Source organism: Mytilus californianus, unplaced genomic scaffold (genome assembly GCF_021869535.1).
Source record: "Mytilus californianus isolate M0D057914Y unplaced genomic scaffold, xbMytCali1.0.p SCAF_7, whole genome shotgun sequence".
NCBI lineage: Eukaryota > Metazoa > Mollusca > Bivalvia > Mytilida > Mytilidae > Mytilus > Mytilus californianus.
In genome coordinates, this window is record NW_026262723.1 from 97213827 (window position 1) to 97224444 (window position 10618).

General features: G+C 34.8%; 1 long non-coding RNA gene across 1 annotated transcript; it reads left to right on the forward strand.

Moving 5' to 3' along the window:
• The first annotated feature begins 711 nt into the window (after positions 1-711).
• LOC127708831 (uncharacterized) lies at positions 712-9883 on the forward strand. Its single transcript, XR_007985401.1, has 3 exons — positions 712-778; positions 8275-8443; positions 9446-9883. It is a non-coding gene; the product is annotated as an uncharacterized LOC127708831 (long non-coding RNA).
• Positions 9884-10618: the final 735 nt, after the last annotated feature.

The following is a 10618-nucleotide window of genomic DNA, read 5'->3' on the forward strand; positions in this document are numbered from 1 at the left end:
ATTACCCCCAAAATCAATCCCAGCTTTCCCTTTGTGATATGGAACCTTGTGATACAATGTCAGAGAGATCCATAGACTTACACACAAGTTATTGTCATGAAACTAGAAAATGCTTGTTTTTTGCCCCTTTTTTGCCCCTAATTCCTAAAATTTGGAGGCAATTACACCCAAACTCAATCCCAGCATTCCCTTTGTGATATGGAACCTTGTGATACATTGTCAGAGAGATCCATAGACTTACACACAAGTTATTGTCATGAAACTAGAAAAATGCTTGTTTTTTGCCCCTTTTTGGCCCCTAATTCCTAAAATTTGGAGGCAATTACCCCCAAAATCAATCCCAGCATTTCCTTTGTGAGATGGAACCTTGTGGTACAATGTCAGAGAGATCCATACACTTACACAAAAGTTATGTCTGGAAGTTACAAAAATGCTTATTTTTGGCCCCTAATTCCTTTACTGTTGGTACCATAACCCCCAAAATCAATCCCCACCTTCCTTTTGTGGTATTGAACCTTATGGTAAAATTTCATTGAGATCCATTCACTTAAACTAAAGTTAGAGTGCGAAAACTAATGCGTCTTCGGACGACGACTACGACGCCGGACGACGACGACGACGACGATGACGCCAACGTCATACCAATATACGACCACAAAAATTTTTTTGCGGTCGTATAATAAGTATACAGTAAATCACCTTGACATATTATACCCGATAAAACAAAAACGAAAACGGATGTTCTTCCTAAAAGTAACATTAACGAAATTATAAGCAGGTGAATATTTTTTATTTTATTTATATTCTATAACTTATTGCAAAAAATAAACATAAACCCGGTAAAAATTTCAATATTACCTGATAATGTTAAATTGCTTTTGAAACATGTCATGTTGACTTAAACAGAAACTATATATCTCACCTTTTCCCCCTATTTAAGTTTTTGATATCATGCAGGTTTTATAGAACACGAATTCCTCATTATAGTATAAAAATCATTAAGAAAAATTAATATTAAAATAAAAAAAAATATACTAGTGAATTTTCTATTTTCTCTTTCGGGAAATTCCAATATGCACATAATAAATCATTTCCGGTATTCTATGACTTCAAAATTGTTCGTCCAAAGTTCATTATAATTGATTAACAAACGTTTAAAAGATTTTTATGACCAAAAGAGACCCAAAAAGAATAGACAAATATAGCTTAGGTCAACTTTGCCTGTTGGAAACTTTTAGTTTCTTAGTAACTTGTTAATTTATTAATGGGGAATTTTAGAAAAAATGTTACAAAACATGTCAGTACCATAGCAATGTCTACTGAACTGTGGATACCCTCCATCAGCAGTGGTATCGACCCCGTGCTCGTCAATGAAAAAAGCAAATAGTTTTATGCGTCAGAACCGCTTTTCTTCACAGGCGATTAGAGCCTACACTTTTAAAGTTTTTTCATGCAATTTTATGAATATCTATGTATTCAGCGTTATGCATTACTGTTTTGTTAAAATATCACACATATTAAATGATTTTATAAAATTTTGCTTCGAACAGCATTATTTTATCTGAAAGATTTTCCATTTGTTTCCTATTTGGGGAAAAGTCCTCAAAATTTGACAAAAATATATCATATCTAAGCATCTTATTAATTTGTCACAGGTCCATTGTGTTACAAATTCAAAGTACAAACAAAAAGCTGCGACAATGTAAATTTTAGATAGGATATTTTGGTGTAAATGACCCTGGCGTTGACTAAAAGATGGATATTAAGTATGCTTTAAAATCTATCCGAGTCTTTTGTAGGGCGTACACAATCAGTGGCGGATCCAGAGGGGGGCGTAGAGGGCGTACGCCCCCCCCCCTTTGCTTGCACTTTTTTTTTTTTTTTTTTTTTTTGTAAAATGATTAATCAGACTAGACTTCGTGAAGTTTGCCATTTCCCGTGTATTTAATTTTTATGCGACAATTCTTTACTTATAAAGATATTTTTCACTCGTATTTACTGTAATATATAATTGATTATGTCAAAGTCATGTGATTCTCTACGGTGGAGTTGACCAGTTCGTCGAAAAAAACGTCACTCAGTCATTTTGAAATTCAAATTACAGTAACACATTGCTTAAGCTGAGGATGACAAGCATGACGCCTTCAAAGCGACAAAGTATTGAGCAAGAACGTATTGACTTCTATTTCACAATTCCACCCAACAGAAAGTAATACTCTAGTACACTCTCATGAAAAAAAAAGTTCCACAGCAATATTATTTACCTACGAAAACATGTTTAACCCCACACGCCCCAGCCCATTAATAACATTGCTGAATAGTGATCCCCAGTCAGTAAGCTCTAGATATAGATTTAAAGTCTAAGGTACGGACCATTTGATCTGAGGGGGCAGTTTGAGATATTTTAGAGAAAACATTCTGACCCTGATTTTTGCCTTAAAAAAAATTCTGGCCGTATCTGGATTGAAAACAATAATCTTGTTCACTTTTTTGCTATCAGAAAAAAATATTTTCAACAGAATTATTTAGCATTAAATGAACATGATGAATAAAAAACGGGCGCAATTTTTTTAGGCGGGGGTTGCATGTGAATCCCATATCTGACCGGAATGTCTGTTTCGCCGAACTGATATACTGAATACTTTTTTCAAGGCCCGACTGCAACCTGCCTGCTGGGTGTGGCCTATATGTCTCCATGTGTCGACCGTCATTCACAACTTCATTGTCATTTCCGACTCATTCGTAGCCTTTGGTTGATTTGGAACCCCTCACTTCCCTTGTTGGGTGAAACATTTCAACCAAACATTTGGATGAAAATTGCTTGTTTGTCTTTCTTCGTGTTGGTCGTATTGTTAATTTCATTGAATAGCCGTATTTCTTGTTTACAACAATAAATCTGTGAGGTTATGCTAACTAACCATACAACAAACGAGAATTTTCCATGTCCATTTTTTACTGACAAATCCCGCATCAAATATATTAATTAGTACATAGCTTTGGATCTATCCAATCATTTCATAATAGACAATTGATGGAGAGAATAGGCACCAAAAATGTCCAACCCCTACACTTTAACTATAAAATGCATTTTACACTTATTTTATGTTTTTTAGCCAAAAAAAGGTCCCAAAAAAATTTCGCCTCGCTCCGCTCGGCCAACTTTTATACTACGCCCCCCCTTTCCAAAATCCTGGATCCGCCCCTGACAATTATAATCCTTGTATTTCTAATGATTTTGTTTTATTACAATATGAAGGTATGTCAGTTTAAGTTAAACATTGTAGACAAATTTAAACAATTGTTCATTAGAAATTTCAATTGTAATTACTGTAATATGTTTTCTTTTCACTTTTCACTACTAATATTGAAAACCTGTCTGTGGTTCTATTACAGCAGAACGGTGAAAGAAGTATAGGACCAATTTCCTCTGTATTTATTACAACCACAGGATCTAAATCGAAAAGTTGCCTTGTGATCAGCAACCCTCTATCAAGGAAATCATGATAGGAATTACAAGCCCTTGAATATCATATATATCAACTGGGAGATATATACTCAGTATGCAGGCGCTGCTGGAATATTGCTAAATAGAAATGGAAAGTTAATAATTGGGAAGATGAAATCATCTCTTTTGTCGTAAAGTTTTGTTTTCAACCGACCCTAAGTCAAGATATGAGGCAGACTTAACTGTATCTGTTGTATCCTTAATCTCAAGTTCGATGGGATAGATGCGTTCAACATAGTCACCAAATTTTGAATTATTTAGTGAGAGAACATCATCTATACAGCGGAAAGTAAAGTTAAAGGATACTGATAACTTCTTTTCTTTCTTCTTAAGAAGTTCCTGTATGAAGTCAGCCTCATATGAATAAAGGAACAAGTCGGCAAGAAGGGGTTTCCCATGGGGATGACGATTGTTTGTTGAGAAACATGTCATCCAAACGTTACAAATATGTTGTCAATCAAGAATCTTGATAATGTCCGTTTCAGAGAATTTTTTGTTTGAATCAGAGTGATTTTTTACAAGGTAGGATTTATCCCTCCCTAAGACAAGATACTTCTATATACGTTGGCCATTCTTTTTTGATGAAACAAAGCAAGACCAACTCTTTCAATTTGTCTTTTAGTTTGGAATGGGTAATACTTGTGTAAAGTGTAGAAAAGTCAAATGTTTAATACTATTGCAAGATGAAAGAGTCTTAGATTGGATCTAGTATCCACATCTGATTCAGGATAGGTAGTTTCACAATAACTTTGAAGCCACTTTTAATGTGTCAGTTGGCCTCCCAAATCTTCGTCAGTTTGCATCTGTCTAAACAAATGTTGTCAAACATGATTAATAAATTATAATTCTACATATACAATACAATACAATTAGTTTATTTACGTCTCACCATTAATATTACAATACATAACATAATACACGAATACATAAAACAATATAAAATATTAATGCCATTCTAAAAAGAATTATGAGAGACGGGATTAAAAAAATATATATATATTGAAAATTAATAATAATAAATATCAATATACAGCTAGATTTAACAAATTTCCTTAAAAATATATATTTATATTTACAGTTCAGACAAAATGTTTAACGGTATATAAAAGTCTGCCAAATGATTTGTTACAGTCCTCTGATTGCACATATCATCTCTTTGTTGTCATTATTCTATCCATGGTTAGCAATCCCTTTTTCTCATTCTAATTATTCAACGAAGTCTATGCATAATTATCTTAGATATTCAAACAATTTGAACATGAATATATATGGTTCAGGGGTGGGGATCTCGACTGTTTCCAAGTTCTCAAACATGAGGGGGTGGGGTGACCCCAGGGACTCCCCCTATATTTCATTTGATTTGTTATATACTCGTGTATGGGACAATATAACAAATCAAATGAAATATAGGGGGAGTCCCTGGGGTCATCCCACCACCTCCTGTTTGAGAACTTGGAAACGGTCGAGATCCCCACCCCTAAACTATATATATCCATGTATGGGACAATATAACAAATCAAATGAAATATAGGGGGAGTCCCTGGGGTCATCCCACCACCTCCTGTTTGAAAACTGGTAAATGGTCGAGATCCCCACCCAAAACCATATATATTCATGTATGGGACAATATAAATCAAATGAAATATAGGGGGAGTCCCTGGGGTCACCCCACCCCCTCATGTTTGAGAACTTGGAAACAGTCGCGATCCCCACCCCTTAACCATATATTTATATGTATATGTATCAAATGAAATATAGGGGGAGTCCCTGGGGTCACCCCACCCCTTCTGTTGAGAACTTGGAAACGGTCGAGATCCCCACCCCTAAACCATATATATTCATGTATGGGACAATATAACAAATCAAATGAAATATAGGTGGAGTCCCTGGGGTCACCCCACCCCCTTTTGTTTGAGAACTTGGAAACGGTCGAGATCCCCACCCCTAAACCATATATATCCTTGTATGGGACAATATAACAAATCAAATGAAATATAGGGGGAGTCCCTGGGGTCATCCCACCCCTCCTGTTTGAGAACTTGTAAACGGTCGAGATCCCCACCCCTAAACCATATATATTGATGTATGGGACAATATAACAAATCAAATGAAAATATAGGGGGATTCCCTGGGGGTCATCCCACCCCCCTTCAATTCGAAAATGTGTTTTTCTTCTTCTTCTTCCGAATACGGGAGTAGACTCCTAGGTAGGAGTGTAAAACTTCCCGGAACTTGTGTGCTATGTACATATGGACTTAATTTAAAAATAATATGACAAAGAAAAATCATTAACAATAACATATATACATTATGTACAGTGGCTTTGTAGTTTAATAAGTTGTTGTGGCTCCTTCAAATGTTAGAGTGGATATGCCACTTTTGAAGGATTCCAGGGTGTCAGACATACCTATTGCTTCAGGTAGTGAGTTCCAGTCCGAAATAGTGCGAGGATAAAAAGAAAATTTATAGAAATCTTTATTTGTTGATATTTGCCTAAATTTATGTTTCCCCCTAGTACGTCTATCAGATATTGTTAAATTGTCCTTAGGAACTTCCACTAACCCCCAATTTATTTTATATAGCATAGTTAATCTAGCTTTTTTCCTTCTTATTTCTAAATTTTCCCATTCCAATGATTTAATTAAATTTGAAACTGCTCCAGGTGATCTGTCTTTATAATCATTGAAGACAAACCTGGCTGCCTTACGCTGTACCTGCTCAACCTGAGTGATGTGTTGCTTTTTGTACGGATCCCATACAGGGGAAGAGTATTCGACGACTGGACGGACAAGTGATGTGTACGTAAGGTTTTTAACCTTACGTGTGCAGTTTTTTAAGTTCCTACGAACTACGAACCTAAGGTTTTATTTGCCTTACAAGTAATATTGTTTATATGTGTTCCCCAATCAAGATCATGGCTTATAGTTACGCCTAAATATTTACTATCTTTTACTGCTTCTAAAACATGATTGTGTAATATATAATCAAAAGTGGAAGGTTTACTTTTTTTAGAAATATGAATAACATAACACTTCTCAGGATTAAAATTCATTTGCCAGTCCTCTTCCCATTGTACTAAACTAGATAAATCTTTTTGAAGTAATTTGGCATCAGAACTATTATTAACATTTCTGTACAATAAACAGTTATCTTGTGAACGGTCGCGATCCCTACCCCTAAACCATATATATACTTGTATGGGACAATAAAACACATCAAATGAAAATTTTGGGGAATCCCCGGCGTCACCCAACCCTCTTCTGTTTGAGAACTTGTAAATGGTCGAGATCCCCACCCCTAAACCATATATATTCATTTATGGGACAATAAAACAAATCAAATGAAATATAGGGGGAGTCCCGGGGGTCACCCCACTCCCTCCTGTTTGAGAACTTGGAAACGGTCGAGATCACCACCCCTAAACCATATATATTCATCTATGGGACAATATAACAAATCAAATGAAATATAGGGGGAGTCCCTGGGGTCATCCCACCACCTCCTGTTTGAAACTTGTAAATGGTCGAGATCCCCACCCCAAAACCATATATATTCATTTATGGGACAATAAAACAAATCAAATGAAATATAGGGGGAGTCCCTGGGGTCACCCCACTCCCTCCTGTTTGAGAACTTGGAAACGGTCTAAATCACCACCCCTAAACCATATATATTCATGTATGGGACAATATAACAAATCAAATGAAATATAGGGGGAGTCCCTGGGGTCATCCCACCACCTCCTGTTTGAAACTTGTAAATGGTCGAGATCCCCACCCCAAAACCATATATATTCATGTATGGGACAATATAACAAATCAAATGAAATATAGGGGGAGTCCCTGGGGTCATCCCACCCCTCCTGTTTGAGAACTTGTAAACGGTTGAGATACCCACTCCTAAACCATATTTTTCCTGTTCGTCATTTCAAAAAGATTTGAATGATATACAGGGTCAATCTCCTAGGTGTCACATATACATATCCCTTTACTAGACCAAACCAATGTGTACTGGACTCTGCCCAATGTCAGGCGACCATGGGAATGACGAATTATTGGAGCTTTGTTTGTGAGACTTCGTAACAGCATCCTGTTACAATTATATCTTGTTTATTATTAAATTTTATTGATGCAAAACATGCGTCTAGGTTAATTAAATTTACTTTAATTATTTTTTGAATTATTTCTGGGCCTATAAAAATTTTCATTTATGGCTCATTTTAAAGAAAACATATAAATCTTTCAAGCAGTGTAGAGCCCAAGAATGTTTTACCAACTGTTTTATCACCTGCCATTTTATTCCAAACTTGGTATGGAGTGACATCATGGACTTGGGGTGAAGGTGGGGGTCATTTACATTTACTATGGGCAGGTCAGTAAGACCTCACCTTTGATCCCTGTAGTAGTTTGAAAACCTTGATAAAATATTAATTAATTTGCCTTAATAATCAATTCATTAAATAAACATAAATATACAATATATGAATGTTTAATGTTTGTTCTTTCAAATATTAAAAAAAAATTGAAGCAACACTGCCATAGTTTTCATAATCATGTTTGCCTTGGTTTTTGGCTAACTGCCTACAGCGCTTATAGTGCTTTGATTTTATATCTGTATTTGCATATAATGATTTACCATTGCAAAATTATATCCACCATTCATGAAACTATATAAAGATATGTGTCCTTTAGCTACAATATTTATTTTTGCTTTGAATGATCCAGTACTAGTCATGTTCATATTCATATTATGTCTTCATATAATTTCAGTCAATGGAAATACATGGAATCCAACATCCTAGCTGACTTTGCTGCAATTTTTCATACAGACTATGAAAACAGTACTAGCGTTCTTTAATTCTTTAAAACGTTGTAGTGTTGTAACAAATTACTTTTCATCAACTATATTGAGTATATGTACAAAAATAAATGAATGAAGGTAAGATACTAAAGTCATACTCAAATAGTTATTTTTACTTGTGAGAAAAGTTGCATGTAATATTTCATGGATAATATGCTTTCTTCTTCCTGTTATTGACTTACAAATGTACCTCTGTCTCAAATGAATTGGAAGTTCAAAGATTTAAGAATACAAAAAAGTGCACATGTACATAAACATACATTAAAATAGCATTGTCTATAATTAACATTGCCAAGTTCTCAAAATATTTTTTAAGCCTACTGCTATTGACAATTGTTACAACACAGAGTACAAATTGTGTGGTCTCAGTGAAATTCACTCATGTATTTTGCAGATTTTTCATACTTTGTACATGGAGGTGTAATCTAGATTGAGCCAAACTGCATGGAAAAATGTGCTTGAACAGTTTCCATTTAAAATATTGATGTACTTTGTAATCAGCAGAATAGGCGGATCCAGGGGGCTGGGGGGCCTTAAAAATTTGGTTGATTATATATATATATATAGGGAATCACTGAAGCATGACTGGAGTGGCCCCCCTTAGGTCAGTCAGCCCCCCCCCCCCTTTACAAAAAGTTCTGGATCTGCCACTGAGCAGCTACATGTATACCAATTTAAAATACCAGACAGTCTAAAATAAGAGAATAAAACAACCACAAACTTTTTAATAGTTTGCAATCAGGACTACAACAACATTGACCTTCTTGATTTTTGGGGTCCAGACTGACAGGGCTGCCACTTTTTAAGAACATACAATCATTGATTATATCAATTCAATTTTAAGGTTGAATTGCTTTTGTAAAATTTACACATTTATGATAAGCATAGAAAATGTATTGTTGGTTTTTTTTTTTTAAACTTTTTTTTATATCTGCAATAAAAGGAGATGTGTTTTTGTCATAAGACATTAATATAGAATTCACATGTACATTGTAATTTTAAATTGCATAATTTTTATTGTATTTTTTTTTTCTTATATGGGATTTGTTCGTCACTACATGTATAACATTATAATTTCAGGTTAGAATGGAAAACTGATGAAGATCAAGGTTATAATTATGATCTACATATTGATCAATTTGAAGCAGATTTTGTTCTAAAGAGGGAAATAAATAAACAGCGTGTTTTATAAGGATGTTCAATTATTAACACAACAACAAAAATATTCATTATATGAGAGATAAATGGAAATAAGTGTAAATAAAGACACTTTATTTTCTTTTTCTATTCACACTTTTTAGTAAGTAGCTATAGATAGACTTAATATTTTTTAAACCCTCTTTCCAAATTATTTGCAATCTTTTATAATCTTGTTCAATTTGGTCGTCCTGAGATATTGGTTAATGTATCTAGTGCTGGCAGTTTTTGTTGTTGTTTGTTTTACTTTCAAGATACATGATCCTAGAATAGGCAATGGATACCGTTTGTATGCAGATAAAACTGGTTTATCCCTGTCACATTATATACATTTTGGTGTTTTATAAGTAGTGTAGTTTGTTGGTGTAAAATCAGGATCCCAACTGACACATCTAAAAATGCAAGTGTCAAACAAATAAAAGTTTATATGACCAAAGGCAACAAACAGCAACCCCAAAATTTCCCACTACTTACTTAGAACCAGGTCATACAGAATGAGAATGTGGTAGGCTTACACATACTGTAAGTGCTAAATTCTCCTGTAAACTGTGACGGTGTAACAGCTGAACATTTAGGAACAAACAGTTGACACACAGAAATGTCACCCTTATAATGAATAAAAATATGTGATATGATTGCCAATCATGAAAAAGACAATTCTTCACCAGGGACCAAATGACATAGAGACTCTGGTTGAAGATGCAATAGGCTCTCTATTGCCTCTAGTTAAAAGAGCTTCCTGAAACTACTGAACCAATTCAAACAAAAGTGACATGATCGATGGTCCTTGGTGTGTAAAATATGGCTTGAATATTGTATGTCAATAAAAGAAGAGTTGAAAGAAAAAACATCAGCATCGTAGGCGCGTGGAGCCTGTAGTTTACCGTTTTGCTGTGCTCACTGATAACAGCTTTATATCAGGATCAGGGCTGGGCTTATATACTTTGTTGTGTCTTTCTGGTGAGAATTGTTTATCTAAAAAATATCACAAAAGGGTCATCAATAAAATTGACCACTGTCTCGAGTCATAGGAAGGACAGGGTGCTAACAAACATG